The 22,664-nt window shown below is 41.5% G+C and overlaps 1 pseudogene across 1 annotated transcript; it reads right to left on the bottom strand.

Moving 5' to 3' along the window:
- Positions 1-430: 430 nt before the first annotated feature.
- Positions 431-612, bottom strand: LOC307053421 (translation machinery-associated protein 7-like; annotated as a pseudogene). The gene has a single exon. The product of its transcript is annotated as a translation machinery-associated protein 7-like (transcript).
- Positions 613-22,664: the final 22,052 nt, after the last annotated feature.

Below are 22,664 nucleotides of genomic sequence, written 5' to 3' on the forward strand. Positions count from 1 at the left end.
GACTATACTTCAGGGACTTCCCTGGTGGCACAGTGGTTAAGAATCCGCCTGCCGATGCAAGGGACACGGGTTCGAGCCCTGGTCCGGGAAGATCCCACATGCCAGAGCAACTAAGCCCGTGCGCCTCAGCTACTGAGCCTGTGCTGTAGAGCCTGTGAGCCACAAGCACTGAGCCTGCATGCCGCAACTACTGAATCCCGTGTGCCTGGAGCCCGTGCTCTACAACAAGAGAAGCCACCGCAATGAGAAGCACACACACAGCAATGAAGACCCAATGCAGCCAAAAATAAATTAATTATTATTATTTTTTTAAGTATAAGACTACACTTCATTCTAGCTATAGGTGGCAACGGATGTTATGGCAGGGGATCCAAATGTTTAAACAGGAATGGAATTAAGGACCATCGTTGCCTCAAGCACAAGGAACAGCTTACTTTTTGCCAGATTTCTTAATTCCACCTGTGACCTGGGGGCCCTTCCCTGAGGCCTTTGCTTTTAACTCCCTGAGTTTCTTCTGCTCCTCTTTCTTTTTCTGCTTAATACCTTATCTTCCTCATCCATCTCCTTGGCCTGCTTCTTGGGCTTCTTCTTACCACCTTTGCAGCTGGACATGGTGCCTGCCACTCCTTCCCCAGCTTCTTTTCCTTACTTATGCAGTGAGAACACTTAACATCTACCCTTTTAGCAAATTTCAAGTATACAACAAAATATTGTTAACTGTAATCATGTTGTTCTACATTAAATCTCTAGAACTCATTCATCGTGCATAACTGGAACTTTACATCCTTTGACTCACATCTCTCCATCCCTCTGCCCCCAGCCCCTATTAGCACCATTCTGTTCTCTGCTTCTATAGCATCAACATTTTTTAGATTCCACACACAAGTGATATCATGCAGTATTTGTCATTCTGTGTTTGGCTTATTTCACTTAGCATAATGCCCCTCACATTCATACATGTTGTTGCAAATAGCAAGATTTCCTTCTGTTTTAAGGCTGAATAATATTCCATTGTGTATATATAGCCAACAGTGTTTCTTTATGGAGAATCAGGAAGGTAACTTTGGATTCAAATGGACTGGGTTCAGATCCTGACTCTGCTACCACTGTCAGGGTGACAGTGGATGGTTTATTTAATTGCTCTGAAGCTCAGCTTCTTTGTGTGAAACCTAATAATACCTTCTTATTATGAGAATTAAATGACTGCTTATGAAAAGAGCACATAGACCTCAGTAAATGGTTAAGTATTATTCAGCCAGGACATAATGGTTAAGTATTATTTTGTCAAAATATAATGATAATTACTATTATGACAGGACATAATGGTGCATTGACAGATCCTAGCAAAGGAAGATTCTTCCCGTTTAACAAAAAACAACATGGGGTAGTGGAAAAAATACATAGAAAAGAGAGGGATCCTGGGGAGCCCTGCCATAACTCAGTCACCCTGGACAAATCACCTAGTCTCCTTGAGTCCCAGTTTCCTCATCTCTAAAAGGAGCACTGTGCCTTCCACCATGAAGGTGTTTGGGTAAACTATTTCTAAAGGCCTGTCTAGTTTTTGAGGTACGGGAAGTTTGTGTTTTTGTTTTTTCGGTACGCGGGCCTCTTACTGTTGTGGCCTCTCCTGTTGCGGAGCACAGGCTCCGGACGTGCAGGCTCAGCGGCCATGGCTCACGGGCTCAGCCGCTCCGCGGCATGTGGGATCTTCCCGGACTGGGGCACGAACCCGTTTCCCCTGCATCGGCAGGCGGACTCTCAACCGCTGCGCCACCAGGGAAGCCCCTTGTGTATTTTTTTGATTGAAAGGACTTCAGTGGAAAAGTTCTTTTGGTTCAACAAGAACCCAAATCAAGACATTCCTGGGAGCACATAGAATTCTTTGGGAAGGCGTTGGGTGGCTGTAAGAGGCTACGAATGACCAGAAATCAGGTTCCAGCTCTGGGAGTGAAAAGCCTGCTTGATAGGCTAATGGGATTTGGGGAGGACACGGCTGCTTCCTTTGTGATCAGACTGAACTCGGTTTCTCTACTGAACCTTTAAAACAACTCTCCCACTCCTGAAGCAATACCCTCCACAAAGCCTTTCCAAGCTGGATCCCTGGACCAGCACGCCCTGCTTATGTAGCCTTACTCTTAAGGGAGGACCCCAGTCAACCACCTTTCCCTCCAAGTCACCCCACTCCTGTACTTCACCTCAGTTTGCCCTGCTCACAGCCCTTCTTGTGGGACTCATTACTCCCCCAAATTCAGCCCTCAGCTCTTTCTATTTTTAACTTCCAACTCAGGGACTTTTGGGAGTACACAGTCACATGTGCTAGGGAATTTATGACATTACTGGCTCACACTGTCCCTCTTACCTTCTCACTAATAATCCCTTGCTTTAAAAAGAAGAAATTAATAGTTTTTAAAGTTCCCTTCCTCCAAATTTAAAAGTGTTACATGCCAACTGTAGGAAACTTTAGAAGGGATAAGGAAGAAATTGGATATCATCTATGATCTTCCAACCCTAGGAGAGCTACTGTTAGCAATATATTTCCAATCTTTTATTTCTTTGTATCTATATTTATAGTGTGTCTATAGCTATTTATACATATTTTTGCATATTTGAGTTAATACTTACATGCAAAATAAACTCTTATATATCACCATTTAATAGGTGGCTTTCTGTTTCCTTCTCTCTGATCTGTCTTGATCTTTCACCTCTTGGCAGTCCCAATGACACTGACCTGCAGCTTGGAACTAGCTTACATCAGCATGTTATTACTAAATACTGAGAAGAGTTAGAGTTTTATATGCTAAAAAAAAGATATCTGTCCCCAAAGGGAAGATGATTTAGGTTCATCAACTCTGCAGACATGAATACCAGGACAAATTTATTGATGTTTTTTAAATTTCTTAGCATACAATTTCTTTCAGTGTTCCCTTGCTTTTTATTTTTAATTTTATTTTTATATCCCCCTTTTCATTTTTTATTAAACAGAAATTTGCAATAAGATTAAAGTAAATCTTTCATTAAAATATTACTCATGGGCTTCCCTGGTGGCGCAGTGGTTGAGAGTCTGCCTGCCGATGCAGGGGACACGGGTTCGTGCCCTGGTCCGGGAAGATTCTACATGCCACAGAGCGGCTGGGCTTGTGAGCCATGGCCGCTGGGCCTGTGCGTCTGGAGCCTGTGCTCCGCAACGGGAGAGGCCACAGCAGTGAGAGGCCCGTGTACTGCAAAAAAAAAAAAATATATATATATATATATTACTCATAATGCCATTATGCTACCAATACAACTATTTAAACATTTCATAGGCTCAGAAGTGATTACATACTATTATATAAATATTTATTTTTTTAACTTAAGACTCTATGAGGAATATCTTCTGTGTTGTATTAAGTCTACCCAATTAACTGTTTTCATTGACTTTATATTAATAATGAGAACAGTAATGGCCAACATTTATTGAGCACTATTCTAGGTGTTTATTAACTGCTTTACCTGCATTTTCTTATTTAATCTCCACAGCAACACTGTGAGGTAGCAACTATTATTAGCTAGCCCCCACTTTTATAAACAGGAAAACTGAGATTCAGGAACATTAACTAGTTTGCCCAAAGGCTGGAGCATAGAAAATCTGACTCTGGGGTCTGTGCTCCTTCTGAATCATTATACAATTCTTTTTGCTTAATAATGTGCCTTGAGCAATTATACTCCAATAAAGATGTAAAAATAATAATAATAATGTGCCTTGGTAGATATGCTATACTTTGTTAAACTACTCCATTGGTTTTGGATACTTATGTTGCATCAAATTTTTCCCCCAATTTCAATAACTTTGCAATGAATCAGTTTCTGCATATAGATTTCTGCTTCTACTGCATGATTTCCTTATGGTTAGTTCTCAGAAATGGAAAGGGAAAATAATTTTATTCAAAGGGAGCTTATTGGAGGAGCTGTTGGGAGAAGACAGGAAAATTTATTCAGTTTTTTAGCCACAGGCTCTGTTCCTGAACCCCACACTATGGAGTTGGAGGAGGTGTGGAGGTAGGGATACTAGGGCATTATGGAATCTCATCTCTTTCAGGCTGTGTTTGGGGCCTCTCCTACTATGGAACACCGGACTTCCTGTTATTGTAATGTTTATTAAAGACATTTAAACTATTTTATTTTGTTACCCCCTAAGAAAAGGACTGTCTGTTTTTCTTTTTTGTATCCCAGGGCTTAACATAGTGCTCATTACATAGTAAGTGCTTAGTATATGGTTGTTGAGTGAATAAATGAAGGTTAGAGAAAGAAAGACCTCTCTTAACTGTGAACTCTCAGTTTCAGTTGAATTAACTGTTATAGTAAGGACTAATACCTAGTCAGGGTATGTATTAAGAATCAGGATGGGTTAAGGCTTTTTATTTTTGACACTTTTTGCAGCTTAGCTGACACCGGAAGGTTCTGTCTTCCCAGGGTTAGGAAATTCCTACAGATAAGCAAACAATTCCCCTGGGAAAGCAAACAAACCAACTCAAGATCACACCCCAACCACCTGGTTTATTGGGTGCTCCCAGGACTCTCACCTTTGGGCCACTGTTCCCCTGTCCTAATCGCCCCAGGGCTAGATACCTGGCAACTAGAGACGGCCCCAACGCCCCAGAGTCTGCTGAAATTATTCAAACTAGATAATCCTAAACCTACTTACCCTGCCTCACCTATTCCTTCCTGTGAAAACCGTAATAAAGGGTCTTGCCCACATTTTCCCCTTGATTCCTCTGCCCCCTGATCCACGCTAGTGCTTCCCCTTGTGGCCCTGTGTGGCGTGATGTGCCCCCGCCTTTTGGGAGCTCTGAATAACAAGTTATCTTTTCAATGGCAGTCACCTCCTCCTGTGCTGGCCTCACTATACTTGAATAATAATGAAACCTACATCTTAAAACAGGTACTAAAGTTAACAATGACTGAGATGATGGTGGGTGAAACACTGTGACGATGTAAGGGAACAGTAGGGCTGCAAGGTGTAACTGACAGTAGTAGTAGAATTAACTAACAGGGTATATGGTTAAAAGCCAGGGAGAGGGCATGATAATTATGATAATTAAGAGCAATAATAATCACATAAACTTTGCACTTTAATAATATTAATAATCTCACTATTTTATAGAGCACTCTCCTACATATTATCTAATTTGCTTCTCATAACACACACCTTTTAGATAACATTATTATCCTGTCTGATTACAGAATGGCCTAGGCCCATTCATAGAACCAGAAATAAGATTGAATATCACCAGATCCAATCTCCTCAATGTACTTGAGGAAACTGAGGCCCAGTGAGGGTGTGATGGTTAATTTTAAGTGTCAACTTGTTTGGGCCATGAGGTGCCCAGACATTTGGTGAAACATTATTTCTGGGTGTGTCTGTTAAGGTATTTCTGGATGAGATTAACATTTGAATCTGTAGACTGAATAAAGCAGATTGCCCTTCTCAATGTTCGTGGGCTTTACCCAATTGGTGGAAGACCAGAATAGAACAAAAGGTGGAGTAAGAGAGAATTCTCTTTCTGCCTGATGTCTTTGAGCTGGGACATCGGTCTTCTCCTGCTGTTGGGTCACTTGGGCTGGAGCTATACCATTCATTGGTGCTCCTTGCTCTCCGGCTTGCCAACTGCAGATCCTGGGGCTTCTCAGCCTCCATAATTGTGTGAGCCAATTCCTTATAATAAATCCCATTGCTTCTGTTTCTCTGGGAAACCCAGACTATTACAGAGGGGAAAGGACTCTGACTTTGCCTTACCCCATCCCTCCTAACTGTGGTCATAGGTATCCTCTGCTGGCTAAACCCAACCTAATTTAGGAGCCCTCTCAGAGCCCGATAGGAGGCGGGGCAGAACCCCAGCAGCTGGTGGTCTTGGGATCAGTTTTTAAGGCTCCTGTCCCATTGAGGTCTGGCTGATACCCCTTGGTTACCACCCAAGGTCCATCCCATTTACATTAGGCCAGAGGTAAGCCAAGACCCCGGGGTGGGTCCTCTTACCTCTGCTCACAACACTTCACAACAGCACCTGTCAAGGCACCTGAGACAGTACTTAAGAAGGACACGGCTCTTCTGTAGGGTAACTGCCTTCATATCCCTGGGATGCCAAGCTGGCTTGGACTTGGGAACCCAAGAAGGGGACCAAGGTCATCTGAGGTTTCAAGACAGGGGCTTGGTTATAAACCATTCCCATTCCATTAGTGGGTTCAGAGTGGAACTGGCCATAAGATGAGGATACAGAGGCCTGAATTATTGGCCCAGGTGCCTCAAACTTCCCAGGAATGAAATTTGCCCTAGAGTGTAAAGTGAATTTGCAGCCTAGAGGGAGGTAATGTATAAAGCCCTACAGAGCAGGGAGCTGGCCAGTGCTGCTAGAGACCTTTCCCTCTGTTTATTTCACAAGTTCTCAACCTTTATTAAAGAATCACTGGGAGGGCTTCCCTCGTGGCGCAGTGGTTGAGAGTCCGCCTGCCGATGTAAGGGACACGGGTTCGTGCCCTGGTCCGGGAAGATCCCGCATGCCGCGGAGCGGCTGGGCCCGTGAGCCATGGCCGCTGAGCCTGCGCGTCCGGAGCCTGTGCTCCGCAACGGGAGAGGCCACAACAGTGAGAGGCCCGCGTACCGCAAAAAAAAAAAAAAAAAAAAAAAAAAAAAGATTCTGAACCAGAGGAGTGGATAAGGCATAAATTGAGGCTGCAGGGCTGGAGACTGCACCAGGGAATTTCCTAATTTCCCTGAGAGGAGGGCACAGCTCTCCTTGGATCAGGTTTTTGTTGTTGTTGTTGTTGTTGCGGTACGCGGGCCTCTCACTGCCGTGGCCTCTCCCGTTGCAGAGCACAGGCTCCGGACGCGCAGGCTCAGCGGCCATGGCTCACGAGCCCAGCCGCTCCGCGGCATGTGGGATCTTCCCGGACCGGGGCCCGAACCCATGTGCCCTCCATCGGCAGACGGACTCTCAACCACTGCGCCACCAGGGAAGCCCTGGATCAGGTTTTTTTTTTTAAAAAAAAAAGAAATTGGATTAAGTTTAATTAATCAGGGATGGTTCAGGTTTTTACATTTAAATTTAATTTTAAAATTAATTAAATTTTACAGACAGCTGCACGCACAGGATGGTCTTTGTAGGCCTGCAGGGACCAGACCTCTCAGGGAAGCCCAATGCCCACCTGCATCCTTACTTCCCCAGAGGCCCATGACAGATGGCAGGCTGTACATTTAGGCAGAGGGAATTCATTTGAGAATCAAGGATTATCTTTGGAATTTTCCTTCAGGACTCGGCCTCCCACCTTTTGGGATAAGAACAAGTGGTGGAATTCTAGATAATATAGAAAGCAGGGTAAAGAAATGGAATAAGCCGCCCACAATTCCACTCTTCAGAGGCAATCACCCTTCTTCTGCACCTGTGGAGTGGGCATAATTACGATAATGGATTGTCATATTAGATGAGGGAGAAGCTATTTTAACATTTTGGTGTGTTTCCGCCTCTTCTTTTCATTAAGCATTTTAAAATTGGAATCACACTGTATATATAAAATTTTCCCGACATTTGTTCCTTAATAAATGTCATGGCTATTCTCATAGCCACAAATATACTGTGTGTGTGTGTGTGTGTTCCAATAAAACTACCTACAGAGCAGATGATGGGTCAGATTTAGTCGTGGGCGGCAGCTGGATGACTCTGGGTGTAGAGAGTCCAATGCCTGGCCTCCCCCGGTGCAGAACAAGGGGCAGCCCCTGATAAAATCACGGCTGACAATGGAAATGATGATGCTCTCCTCCTCAGGGATTCAGAGGTCAACTGGTCACATTTCTACTTACAGGAAACTCACCATCTAAGATGTGTAGGGTGCTGGGGGTTAAACCAGCAAGAGATGAGATTTAAACAGATTGCATTCTGTTTAAATCTGTTTAAGCCCCATTTAGTCTGGGGTTCCCTGGGTCCATATTTAATACCTAACACATGGGAGTGAGGTTAGGGACCAGTGTTTTCTTCCAACCTGAAGAATTCTGAAAGTAGGAGGCAGGCTGGAGAAGACTATGATGGTGTAGTTAGAGAGAGGGCAATAGTTCGGTGGGGTAAGGATGGTGAGTTCCCTGGCCAAATGGAAGCTGAAGTGGGCAGTGGGCTTTCAGTTGCCTTGCTGGGGTCCTGTCCCAGAGGGCTATCTGTTAGGACTCCAGCAGTATGAGGAAGTGGTGGTTATCTCCAGAGGTCAGGAGATGCAGGGGTGGATTGTAGTAGATTAACCAGAGAGTACAGGACATCACCCACATCAGGGAACCATGCACTACAAAGATACCATGGTGGCCTCTGAAGAACCCACAAATGTTTCTCCTCTAAAGACCTAGTATGTGAACCTCAGCCAACTAAGTTAGTCAAGAGAGACCACAAACTGCACCAGCCTGAGTTAAAAGACCTTTCCCTTCCCTTTCCCCTAACCCAATCCTAGAAGAGCCAGAGATGAGGTGGATGAGGTGAAACAGGGGTTGACATTGCAGACCACACATGCGTTCTTACCCAGTGTTGATTCCCAAGCCACTGGTCAAGCCTCGGGGGGAGGTGGAGAGAAGTATTGAATTGGATGTGAGTTTTTTAACTTACTATGGACTGGACTTTTTTAAGGTCCCCAGTAGAGGCTATTCCTATAACCACAAGAGCCTGAAAAACGTTAAGATCTTCCTGAGATTCTGTCCAGGGGCTAAAAAAAGAGATCCGGTGAGGCATGTTAAAGGACGGTGTTAGGAGAAAACTAAAGCCATTTCCTGTTTGTACCTCTTGAGTTCAGCCCTGTGTGTGTGTGTGTGTGTGTGTGTGTGTGTGTGTGTGTGTGTGTGAACCCGTACGCACATGCACCCATTGCATTAGCTTGGCTATGACAGAACATGGAGAATTTCTCCTCCACTATAAGGTGCACTTTTGTAGGGATTAGAATTCATTAAGTCCTGTCTCCTGTGGACAGTCCTAGGTAAATGCGGGTAGTTTCTTTCTCTCCTCTTTCATTATCAATCTGTATCTGAAGGTTTTCCTGATGATTCTCAGATCATTTAAATATCTGCAGTTCCTCCCCAACCAGTTACATTTTAAATTCATGTCTTCAACATATCAAAGGCATTCTGGGTCCCTTCACAGGAATTGATGAAGCAATTACATGCATCAACAACACATGTACAGGTTATGATTGCCTAATAGCAATATTGGTCTTTCTGTATTTATCTCAGAATTTGTGAAATAAAATAAAACCATTGAAACTACATATTTATTATATTTCATATAGAAAAAAATTTTAAACATCCCACTGGTCGCTCCTGGTGAGGCTGTTCCCTTGGACTTCAGTTCCCTCGTCTGGAGAAGGGGGCTGTGCTCATAGTGGTCTCCTGGAGTTGCCAGATCCACCGGCTTCAGTGTCTTTCTACCCTGCTCAGCTCTCAGGAGTGAGCTTTCAGGACCACTTGTCGCAGCAGTTTTGAATTCTCTTTCCCAACTCTTGAAAGATGTGCTTGGTCCCTTCCGCAGCAGAGAGATCTGCTTCTTTGGTGGGGAGGCATGGGGGATGGGTAGATGTGATGGGAAGAGGCAGGGAGGAGGGCGACTGGCAGGAATTGATTGAATAAGAGGGAGGATTTGTGACAAGGGTGTCAAAGAGGCAGAGAAAGTACAGAGAAAGGGTTTGGAGAGAGGGCCAAGAAGGGTGCATGAAGCTTTTGATTAAAAATAGTATTACATCAACAAAAACACTGGTATTTGGGTGATTAAAAAAAGTGTACAGTGTTGAAAATTTGGATAGCAATCACAATTACAAATCTTGGGGCTTCCCTGGTGGCACAGTGGTTAAGAAGCCGCCTGCCAATGCAGTGGACATGAGTTCGATCCCTGGTCCGGGAAGATCCCACATGGCACAAAGCAAATAAGCCCATGCGCCACAACTACTGAGCCTGCACTCTAGAGCCCGCGAGCCACAACTACTGAAGCCCACGAGCCTAGAGTCGGTGCTCCACAACAAGAGAAGTCACTACAATGAAGCCCGAACAGCACAACGAAGAGTAGCCCCAGCTCACCTCAACTAGAGAAAGCCCGCGCACAGCAACAAAGACCCAACACAGCCAAAAATAAAATAGATAAATTTAAGGAAAAAAAATTACAGATCTTCCTGGGAAGATCTCTATAGGTGGCCAGTAATAGAGAATTTTATTTTGAATACCGCATCCTTTTGGTCTCAAAGGTTTATGTCTTCTGACTTTTTCTACAAACTTTGGGGTTTGCCCTATTTGGATCCTGCAACTCCATGATAAAGTGGAAAGAGTTTTTGAAAGGTAATGGAGTCAGACAGACCTGATTTGTCTGTCTGCTATTATTAATTGCAGAGCCCATTACATAACCTCTCTGAGCCTTAATTTCTCCATCTGTAAATATGTACCTAAGATACAGACTATTAAGCAATTAAATGAAAATACAAAATAGGATATTTAAAACACCCAGCACAGTACTTGACACATAGCAAGTGCTCAATAGGTGGTTAAAATTGTTAATAAGGTTTTGTATAGTATTCCATCAAACTAAAGTGTCTTAGTTTGATTAAATACTTACTGTAGCTGTAGTTTTTGAAGTTTCTCAGTTTTCTAAGATTTGTCTAAACTATTCAAAACAGTACGAGCATAAAGGCTTTTGCCCGGAATGCAAACTTCTTTGGTGCTGTATTCCTAGAAGTGGAATAATTAGGTCAAATGTGTAAACAGCTTTGTAGCCTGCCAGTTGGTGCTAAGAAAAATTGGACCAATTTGAAATGCAAATGTGACATCTAGGTGTATTTATTTCCAAAGTCTGGGCAATAATGATACTTTTAAAATGTTTACATTTGTGGTGGCTGCTGAGACCTGCTCTTTTATATAAGGTTCAAATTCTCAGAATTTTTATGAGCTTTTTCAGTCACATTTGCGTGTATGCTTTTCCCCAGTCTGCATATTTGTGGTTGGGTCCTATTCCATTTCATTGCACTGAGGTTTTGGTATATATCTATGTATAAAATATATCTCTTATAATAGAAATGCATTTTATTTAATAATCTTAAACTTATCTATCATACACTAAAATAAAAATTTTATTAAAATATTTAGTTCTGGGCTTCCCTGGTGCCACAGTGGTTGAGAGTCCCCCTGCCGATGCAGGGGACACAGGTTCATGCCCCGGTCCAGGAAGATCCCACATGCCGTGGAGCGGCTGGGCCCATGGGCCGTGGCCGCTGGGCCTTCGCATCTGGAGCCTGTGCTCCGCAATGGGAGAGGCCACAACAGTGAGAGGCCCACATACCGCAAAAAACAAAAAATAAATGTAAAAAAATAATTTAAAAAATTTTAGTTCTTTAATACACCTGCAGCTTAAAACAGTGAACAGTGTGTGTTAAAGACAATATTAATTCATTTGCCAATATTTACTTAATGTTTCATATGTGTTACTTATTTTGTATAGTATGTGCTTCAGGTCTGATGTTTTGAATCTATTTCTGGGTTCTTGGCTCTTGATTCAATTTCATTTGTCATTTTTTCCTAATTTTAGCTCCATATCAAACAGATTTCATAATTATGATTACATTTATTTAAATGGTCATTCATATTTTTGGTAGTTTTGTTTTATTAAATTTCACCAAGGAGTTTTAGTTTTTTAAAATATCTTATGGTATTTTAATTGTTATCTCCTGTAATCTCTATCTAAACTTTGGGTGAATGTTCCTCCCATTTTAGTTTATCTGTAATGTTCTGATTTTTTTCTGTAGTGAACATGCAGGAACAGTATACACTTAAAAATAAGAAAAATATGATATATAGGATCTTTAGTGGTAATAAAATAAAGAATAAGAGGGCAGCATGATTGTAACTTCATGATTAAGTGTTGGTTAAAATAGGCAGAGAAGTGTGGACCATCATCTCACTGGTTCCTGTACATAGGTTCCCCAAGATCTCCTGTGTGTTGAGGACTGGAACATTTTACTCTTCTTGATTACAACCCTCAAAGAACTGCATTAAGACTCGCATGACCAGAAATAGTCTTGGCACAATATAGGTGGTATGTTTGTATTTGCTAAATACATAGTAATGTTACCTTGATCTTTTTTCTTTTTTCTTTTTTTTTCCTGACTAATAATATTTGCCATAATTATTAGTGGTATTTTAAATAAAAGGGATGATTCCTGTCTGATTTCCGTGAGCTGACTTTGCTTCCAAACATGATTAAATAATAGGGATTGGATTTACCTTCTAGCCTTTAACAGCTAGAACACTGGACAAAGTATATAACAACAGATTTTGGAATTTGGTCAGCAGATAGGACAGATCTTTGGCTCTGAGAGAAGGAAAACAAATGAGGTGAGTTTTACAGTTGACTCAGTGTGCTGCCTGGATGGACTCAGTGCAGGGAGAAGGAACTCTCTGAGCTAAAACTGTAAACTGGGGCTTCCCTGGTGGCCCAGTGGTTAAGAATCCACCTGCTAATGAAGGGGACACGGGTTTGAGCCCTGGTCCAGGAAGATCCCACATACCATGGAGCAACTAAGCCTGTGCACCACAACTACTGAGCCTGTGCTCTAGAGCCCGTGAGCCACAACTACTGAGCCCACGCGCCACAACTACTGAAGCCCATGCGCCTAGAGCCCATGCTCCGCAACAAGTGAAGCCACCGCAGTGAGAAGCCCGCGCACTGCAACGAAGAGTAGCCCCTGCTCGCCGCAGCCAGAGAAAGCCCACGCACAGCAACAAAGACCCAATGCAGCCAAAAATTAAAAAAAAAAATGTAAACTGGAGTTCAGAGAGGTTAATGTAGCGAGAACTCATGGGGGCAGATTACTGGAGAGGAGGGACATGCACAAAGAGCTCTGGATATTTTCAGAGAGATTCCCTTAAGCCTTTGGCTGAGTGGCCTGCACATGTGTGAGAGGAAACTACTGAGGCCATGGAAAGGATCACCACAAAACAATAAATTGAACAATTCCTGGAATTCACACAGAGCTGGGCATAGTTTGTGTTCCAGCAGCCAGAGTAGAAAGATCTCATAATTTCTAAGGCATCAACTAGAGATGCCAGAAGGGTATTTCCTTAGTAGTGAGACTAAATTCGCCCTAGACTAAAGGCTGCTCTGGCTTCAAAGAAAGCTTTGAAAAGAACAAACTGATTCTAGGTAACCTAACTGTACACCAGAACAAAATCCAACACTAACTGAGGAAATTAAACAAAACCCAGCACTCAAGTATAAAATTCACAGTGTCGGGCATCCAATAAAAAAATTACCAGGTATGCAAAGAAGTGGGAAAATATGATCCACAAGCAAGAGAAAAGTCAACCAATAGTAACAGACCCAGAAATGACAGAGATGATGGAATGAGAAGACAAAAATGTTAAAGCAGCTTTTATAAATACATTCTATATGGTTAAGAAGGTAAAGAAACACCTGAGATAGAAATGGAAGATGCAAAATGGATCCAAATGGAACTTCTAAAGATGAAAAATACAATATGTAAAATGAAAAAGTAGTAGATGAGATTAACAGCAGATAAGACACCACAGAAGAAAAAAAAATCAGTGAACCTGAAGCCATAGCAATTCAAATTCAAATTCAAAATGAGGCACAGAGAGAAAAAAATACTGAAAAGTTTTATCACAAGATAGCAGCAATTCAGTTACTTACATCTTTAGGCTCCAGTTCTAATTCTAGTTCTCTTGCTATTTCCACCACTGCAGTTATTTCCTCCACTGAAGTCTTGAACCCCTCAAAGTCATCTATGAGGGCTGGAATCAACTTCTTCCCAACTCCCGTTAACATTGGTATTTTGACCTCTTCCCATGAACCATGAATGTTCTTAATGGCACATAGAATGGAGAATCCTTTCCAGATGGTTTTCAGTTTACTTTGCCCAGATCTGTCAGAGGAATCACTCACTATCTCTGGCAGCTATAGCCTTATGAAATGTTGCTTCCTTTCTGGCTGTTTTGTTCCCTTGTTCCTTTTTTCCTCTCTTGCTGTCTTCCTTTGTGAATTGATGATTTTTCATAATGGTGTGCTTTGATTCCCTTCTGTTTATATTTTGTGTATCTACTGTAGGTTTTAAATTTGGGGTTACCATAGGCTTACACAAAATGTTCTATGGATAAAACAGTCCATTTTATGCTGATAACAATTTAACTTTGATCATATATAAAAATGCTACCCTTTTACTCTCCCCCCACATTTTATGTTTTTGATGTCACAACTTAACATCTTTTTATATTGAGTATCCATTAACAAATCATTATAGATATGTTTATTTTTAATACTTTTGGCCTTTAACTTTATATTAGAGTTAAGTGATTAACACAGCAACATATTCTAATATTAGAGTATTCTGAATTTGACAGTATACATACCTTTAATAGCATGTTGTATATTTTCATGTTACTAACAGCATCCTTTCATTTCAACTTGAAGAATTCCTTTCAGCATTTCTTGTAAGGCAGTTCTAGTGGTGATGAACTCTCTCAGGTTTTGCTTGTCTGGAAAAGTCTTCTTCTCTTCTTCATTTCTAAAGGACAACTTTGATGGGTTAAGTATTGACTGGCAGTTTTTTTCTTGCAGCGCTTTCAATATATCATCTCAGTCTCTCCTTGCCTGCAAGGTTTTTGCTGAGAAATCCACTGATAGGCTTATAGGAGTTCCCTTGTATGTGAGGACTTTTTTCTCTTGTTGCTTTTTTTTTTTTTTTTGCTTTATAACAAGTTTAATCAGTTATACATATACATATGTTCCCATATCCCCTCCCTTTTGCGTCTCCCTCCCACCCTCCCTATCCCACCCCTCCAGGCGGTCACAAAGCACCGAGCTGATCTCCCTGTGCTATGCGGCTGCTTCCCACTAGCTATCTACCTTACGTTTGGTAGTGTATATATGTCCATGCCACTCTTTCACTTTGTCACAGCTTACCCTTCCCCCTCCCCATATCCTCAAGTCCATTCTCAAGTAGGTCTGTGTCTTTATTCCTGTCTTACCCCTATGTTCTTCATGACATTTTTTTTTCTTAAATTCCATATATATGTGTCAGCATACAGTATTTGTCTTTCTCTTTCTGACTTACTTCACACTGTATGACAGACTCTAGGTCCATCCACCTCATTACAAATAGCTCAATTTCATTTCTTTTTATGGCTGAGTAATATTCCATTGTATATATGTGCCACATCTTCCTTACCCATTCATCTGATGATGGACACTTAGGTTGTTTCCATCTCTGGGCTATTGTAAATAGGGCTGCTATGAACATTTTGGTACATGACTCTTTTTGAATTATGGTTTTCTCAGGGTATATGCCCAGTAGTGGGATTGCTGGGTCATATGGTAGTTCTATTTGTAGTTTTTTAAGGAACCTCCATACCGTTCTCCATAGTGGCTGTACCAATTCACATTCCCACCAGCAGTGCAAGAGGGTTCCCTTTTTTCCACACCCTCTCCAGCATTTATTGTTTCTAGATTTTTTGATGATGGCCATTCTGACCCCTGTGAGATGATATCTCATTGTAGTTTTGATTTGCATTTCTCTAATGAGTAAAGATGTTGAGCATCCTTTCATGTGTTTGTTGGCAGTCTGTATATCTTCTGTGGAGAAATGTCTATTTAGGTCTTCTGCCCATTTTTGGGTTGGGTTGTTTGTTTTTTTGTTATTGAGCTGCATGAGCTGCTTATAAATTTTGGAGATTAATCCTTTCTCAGTTGCTTCATTTGCAAATATTTTCTCCCATTCTGAGGGTTGTCTTTTGGTCTTGTTTATGGTTTCCTTTGCTGTGCAAAAGCTTTTAAGTTTCATTAGGTCCCATGTGTTTATTTTTGTCTTTATTTCCATTTCTCTAGGAGGTGGGTCAAAAAGGATCTTGCTGTGATTTATGTCATAGAGTGTTCTGCCTATGTTTTCTTCTAAGAGTTTGATAGTGTCTGGCCTTACATTTAGGTCTTTAATCCATTTTGAGCTTATTTTTGTGTATGGTGTTAGGGAGTGATCTAATCTCATACTTTTACATGTCCCTATCCAGTTTTCCCAGCACCACTTATTGAAGAGACTGTCCTTTCTCCACTGTACATTCCTGCCTCCTTTATCAAAGATAAGGTGACCATATGTGCGTGGGTTTATCTCTGGGCTTTCTATCCTGTTCCATTGATCTATATTTCTGTTTTTGTGCCAGTACCATACTGTCTTGATTACTGTAGCTTTGTAGTATAGTCTGAAGTCAGGGAGCCTGATTCCTCCAGCTCAGTTTTTCGTTCTCAAGATTGCTTTGGCTATTCGGGGTCTTTTGTGTTTCCATACAAATTGTGAAATTTTTTGCTCTAGTTCTGTAAAAAATGCCAGTGGTAGTTTGATAGGGATTGCATTGAATCTGTAGATTGCTTTGGGTAGTAGAGTCATTTTCACAATGTTGATTCTTCCAATCCAAGAACATGGTACATCTCTCCATCTATTTGTATCATCTTTAATTTCTTTCATCAGTGTCTTATAATTTTCTGCATACAGGTCTTTTGTCTCCTTAGGTAGGTTTATTCCTAGATATTTTATTCTTTTTGTTGCAATGGTAAATGGGAGTGTTTCCTTGATTTCACTTTCAGATTTTTCATCATTAGTATATAGGAATGCCAGAGATTTCTGTGCATTAATTTTGTATCCTGCAACTTTACCAAATTCATTGATTAGCTCTGGTAGTTTTCTGGTAGCATCTTTAGGATTCTCTATGTATAGTATCATGTCATCTGCAAACAGTGACAGCTTTACTTCTTCTTCTCCGATTTGGATTCCTTTTATTTCCTTTTCTTCTCTGATTGCTGTGGCTAAAACTTCCAAAACTATGTTGAATAAGAGTGGTGAGAGTGGGCAACCTTGTCTTGTTCCTGATCTTAGTGGAAATGGTTTCAGTTTTTCACCATTGAGGATGATGCTGGCTGTGGGTTTGTCATATATGGCCTTTATTATGTTGAGGAAAGTTCCCTCTATGCCTACTTTTTGCAGGGTTTTTATCATAAATGGGTGTTGAATTTTGTTGAAAGCTTTCTCTGCATCTATTGAGATGATCATATGGTTTTTCTCCTTCAATTTGTTAATATGGTGTATCACGTTGATTGATTTGTGTATATTGAAGAATCCTTGCATTCCTGGAAGAAACCCCACTTGATCATGGTGTATGATCCTTTTAATGTGCTGTTGGATTCTGTTTGCTAGTATTTTGTTGAGGATTTTTGCATCTATGTTCATCAGTGATATTGGCCTGTAGTTTTCTTTCTTTGTGACATCCTTGTCTGGTTTTGGTATCAAGGTGATGGTGGCCTCGTAGAATGAGTTTGGGACTGTTCCTCCCTCTGCTATATTTTGGAAGAGTTTGAGAAGGATAGGTGTTAGCTCTTCTCTAAATGCTTGATAGAATTCTCCTGTGAAGCCATCTGGTCCTGGGCTTTTGTTTGTTGGAAGATTTTTTTATCACAGTTTCAATTTCAGTGCTTGTGATTGGTCTGTTCATATTTTCTATTTCTTCCTGATTCAGTCTTGGCAGGTTGTGCATTTCTAAGAATTTGTCCATTTCTTCCAGGTTGTCCATTTTATTGGCATAGAGTTGCTTATAGTAATCTCTCATGATCTTTTGTATTTCTGCAGTGTCAGTTGTTACTTCTCCTTTTTCATTTCTAATTCTATTGATTTGAGTCTTCTCCCTTTTTTTCTTGATGAGTCTGGCTAATGGTTTATCAATTTTGTTTATCTTCTCAAAGAACCAGCTTTTAGTTTTATTGATCTTTGCTATCGTTTCCTTCATTTCTTTTTCATTTATTTCTGATCTGATTTTTATGATTTCTTTTCTTCTGCTAACTTTGGGATGTTTTTGTTCTTCTTTCTCTAATTGCTTTAGGTGCAAGGTTAGGTTGTTTATTTGAGATGTTTCCTGTTTCTTAAGGTGGGATTGTATTGCTATAAACTTCCCTCTTAGAACTGCTTTTGCTGCATCCCATAGGTTTTGGGTCGTCATGTCTCCATTGTCATTTGTTTCTAGGTATTTTTTAATTTCCTCTTTGATTTCTTCAGTGATCACTTCGTTATTAAGTAGTGTATTGTTTAGCCTCCATGTGTTTGTATTTTTTACAGCTTTTTTCCTGTAATTGATATCTAGTCTCATAGCATTGTGGTCGGAAAAGATACTTGATACAATTTCAATTTTCTTAAATTTACCAAGGCTTGATTTGTGACCCAATATATGGTCTATCCTGGAGAATGTTCCATGAGCACTTGAGAAAAATATGTATTCTGTTGTTTTTGGATGGAATGTCCTATAAATATCAATTAAGTCCATCTTGTTTAATGTATCATTTAAAGCTTGTGTTTCCTTATTTATTTTCATTTTGGATGATCTGTCCATTGGTGAAAGTGGGGTGTTAAAGTCCCCTACTATGATTGTGTTACTGTCGATTTCTCCTTTTATGGCTGTATTTGCCTTATGTATTGAGGTGCTCCTATGTTGGGTGCATAAATATTTACAATAGTTATATCTTCTTCTTGGATCGACCCCTTGATCATTATGTAGTGTCCTTCTTTGTCTCTTCTAGTAGTCTTTATTTTAAAGTCTATTTTGTCTGATATGAGAATTGCTACTCCAGCTTTCTTTTGGTTTCCATTTGCATGGAATATCTTTTTCCATCCCTTACTTTCAGTCTGTATGTGTCTCTAGGTCTGAAGTGGGTCTCTTGTAGACAGCATATATATGGGTCTTGTTTTTGTATCCATTCAGCCAATCTGTGTCTTTTGGTGGGAGCATTTAGTCCATTTACATTTAAGGTAATTATCGATATGTATGTTCCTATTCCCATTTTCTTAATTGTTTTGGGTTCGTTATTGTAGGTCTTTTCCTTATGTTGTGTTTCTTGCCTAGAGAAGTTCCTTTAGCATTTGTTGTAAAGCTGGTTTGGTGGTGCTGAACTCTCTCAGCTTTTGCTTGTCTGTAAACGTTTTAATTTCTCCATCAAATCTGAATGAGATCCTTGCTGGGTAGAGTAGTCTTGGTTGCAGGTTTTTCTCCTTCATCACTTTAATTATGTCCTGCCACTCCCTTCTGCCTTGTAGAGTTTCTGCTGAGAGATCAGCTGTTATCCTGATGGGGATTCCCTTGTGTGTTACTTGTTGTTTTTGCCTTGCTGCTTTTAATATGATTTCTTTGTGTTTAATTTTTGACAGTTTGATTAATATGTGTCTTGGCGTATTTCTCCTTGGATTTATTCTGTATGGGAGTCTCTGTGCCTCCTGGACTTGATTAACTATTTCCTTTCCCATATTAGGGAAGTTTTCAACTATAATCTCTTCAAATATTTTCTCAGTCCCTTTCTTTTTCTCTTCTTCTTCTGGAACCCCTATAATTCGAATGTTGGTGCGTTTAATGTTGTCCCAGAGGTCTCTGAGACTGTCCTCTGTTCTTTTCATTCTTTTTTCTTTATTTTGCTCTGCAGCAGTTATTTCCACTATTTTATCTTCCACTTCACTTATCCGTTCTTCTGCCTCAGTTATTCTGCTATTGATCCCATCTAGAGTATTTTTTATTTCATTTATTGTGTTTTTAATCGATGCTTGATTCGTCTTTAGTTCTTCTAGGTCCTTGTTAACTGTTTCTTGCATTTTGTCTATTCTATTTCCAAGATTTTGGATCTGGGAAATAGAATCTTGGATCATCTTTACCATCATTATTCTGAATTCTTTTTCAGGTAGACTGCCTATTACCTCTTCATTTGTTAGGTCTGGTGGGTTTTTATCTTGCTCCTTCTCCTGCTGTGTGTTTTTCTGTCTTCTCATTTTGCTTATGTTACTGTGTTTGGGGTCTCCTTTTTGCAGGCTGCAGGTTCGTAGTTCCCATTGTTTTTGGTGTCTGTCCCCAGTGGCTAAGGTTGGTTTAGTGGGTTGTGTAGGCTTCCTGGTGGAGGGGACTAGTGCCTGTGTTCTGGTGGATGAGGCTGGATCTTGTCTTTCTGGTGGGCAGGTCCACGTCTGGTGGTGTGTTTTGGGGTGTCTGCGGACTTTTTATGATTTTAGGCCACCTCTCTGCTAATGGGTGGCGTTGTGTTCCTGTCTTGCTAGTTGTTTGGCATAGGGTGTCCAGCACTGTAGCTTGCTGGTCGTTGAGTGAAGCTGGGTGCTGGTGTTGAGATGGAGATCTCTGGAAGATTTTCGCCGTTTGATATTATGTGGAGCTGGGAGGTCTCTTGTGGACCAGTGTCCTGAGGTTGGCTCTCCCACCTCAGAGGCACAGCACTGACTCCTGGCTCCTCAATTTGGGATGATTTGTTGTCTATTCATGTATTCCACAGATGCAGGGTACATCAAGTTGATTATGGAGCTTTAATCCGCTGCTTCTGAGGCTGCTGGGAGAGGTTTCCCTTTCTCTTCTTTGTTCTCACAGCTCCTGGGTCTCAGCTTTGGATTTGGCCCCGCCTCTGCGTGTAGGTCGCCGGAGGGCGTCTGTTCTTCGCTCAGACAGGACAGGGTTAAAGGGGCAGCCTCTTCGGGGACTCTGGCTCACTCAGGCCGGGCGGGAGGGAGGGGCACGGAGTGCGGGGGCGAGCCTGCAGCGGCAGAGGTCGGCGTGACGTTGCAGCAGCCCGAGGCGCGCCGTGCGTTCTCCCAGGGAAGCCGCCCCTGGATCCCGGGACCCCGGCAGTGGCGGGCTGCACAGGCTCCCGGAAGGGCGGTGTGGACAGTGACCTGCGCTCGCACACAGGCTTCTTGGCGGCGGCAGCAGCAGCCCCAGCGTCCCACGCCCGTCACTGGGCTCCGCGCTTTCAGTCGTGACTCGCGCCCGTCTGTGGAGCCCCTTTAAGCAGCGCTCTTAATCCCCTCTCCTCGCGCACCAGGAAACCAAGAGGGAAGAAAAAGTCTCTTGCCTCTTCGGCAGCTCCAGAGTTTTCCCGGACTCCCTTCCGGCTAGCTGTGGCACATTAGCCCCCTTCAGGCTGAGTTCTCGCCGCCAGCCCCAGTCCTCTCCCTGCGCTCTGACCGAAGCCCGAGCCTCAGGTTCCAGCGCCGCCCGCCCCGGCGGGCGAGCAGACAAGCCTCTCGGGCTGGTGAGTGCCGCTCGGCACCGATCCTCTGTGCGGGAATCTCTCCGCTTTGCCCTACCCAGGTATGTGGGGAGTTTCTTGCCTTTTGGGAGGTCTGGGGTCTTCTGCCAGCGTTCAGTAGGTGTTCTGTAGGAGTTGTTCCACCTGTAGCTGTATTTCTGGTGTATCCGTGGGGAGGAAGGTGATCTCCGCGTCTTACTCTTCCGCCATCTTACCCGGGAGTCCTCTCTTGTTGCTTTTAAAATTCTTTTTTTAACTTTGAATTTAGAATGTTTTATTATATCTTGGATAAGATCTTTTTGAGTTGAACTATTTTGTTCAAGAACAAGTTCATGAACTTGGATGTCTAAATCTCTCCCCAGATTTATTAAGTTCTCAGTCATCATTTATTTAAATAAGATTTCCCCTCCTTTCTCCTTCTCTTCTCCTTCTGTGACTCTAATAATGCCTAGAATATTATCTTAATGGTGTTCCATAGATCACCTAAACTTTCTTCACTCTTTTTCGTTCATTTTTCCCTTGTTCTCCTCTGGATAATTTTAAATGACCTGTCTTCTACTTCACAGATTTTTTCTGCTTGATCCAATCTGCTGTTGATGCTCTTTATTGTGTTTTGCATTTCATTCATTACATTCTTCATCTCTAGAATTTCTACTTGGTTCTTTTTTATGATTCCTATCTCTCTTTTAAACTTCCCACCTTGTTCAAGTATTGTTTTCCCAATGTTGTTGAATTGTGTTTCTGTGTTTCCTTGTAGTTCACTGAACTTCCTTAAAACAACTATTTTGAACTCTTTATTGGGCAAATCACAGTTCTCCAATTCTTTGGGGTCAGTTACTGGAAAATTATTGTATTCCTTTGGTAATGCCATGTTTCCTTGATTTTTCACATTTCTTTAAGTCTTGCATTGTTATCTTTGCATTTGAAGAAGCAGTCACCTCCTTCGGTCCTTGTTGACTGGCTTGGGAGAGAAATAGAACTACCTTCTGTGAGCCCTGTTAGGGATTCTGACACTTTCTCAGACTTTTTCTATGAATATCTCTACTCCACATTTCTTGTTCTTTCTTGGTGGGGGTAATTTTTTTTTTTTTTTTTGGTGGAGTTTAGTTTTCTTTATTTCTAGTGCAAGTTATGGGAAGTGAATCTTGAGAGAACAGTTCACAACGTGAATGTGACGATCAATACAATACAATTAGCCTAATTTCCACCCTGGAGGAGATCTTTAGCCAAGACATCAACACCCCTCACGTTGAGTGCATGACCATCTAAATGCAGAACAAGTTCGATTACCCTGTTTATAAAGAACTGCTGGCAGTGACACAAAGAATTCAATGATAGTGTCCTAGAGCATCAAAGTAACTAGGAAAATAAGCACTGTGAAAACTGATGAAATGACGTTAATTTGAGCTTGGGACAGTCATTTAACCTCTATTGGTGAAAATTTCATAAACCTTTTCATTTAAATATCTTGTTGTTCTAAGAAGTTAAATACATTTGCAAAAAATTAACAGTATCCCAAAGAATCGACAAAAAAAAAAAAACCCTCCTGGCACTAATAAGCAATTA

Source organism: Hyperoodon ampullatus (assembly GCF_949752795.1).
Source record: "Hyperoodon ampullatus genome assembly, chromosome: 5".
Classification (NCBI taxonomy): Eukaryota; Metazoa; Chordata; class Mammalia; order Artiodactyla; family Ziphiidae; genus Hyperoodon; species Hyperoodon ampullatus.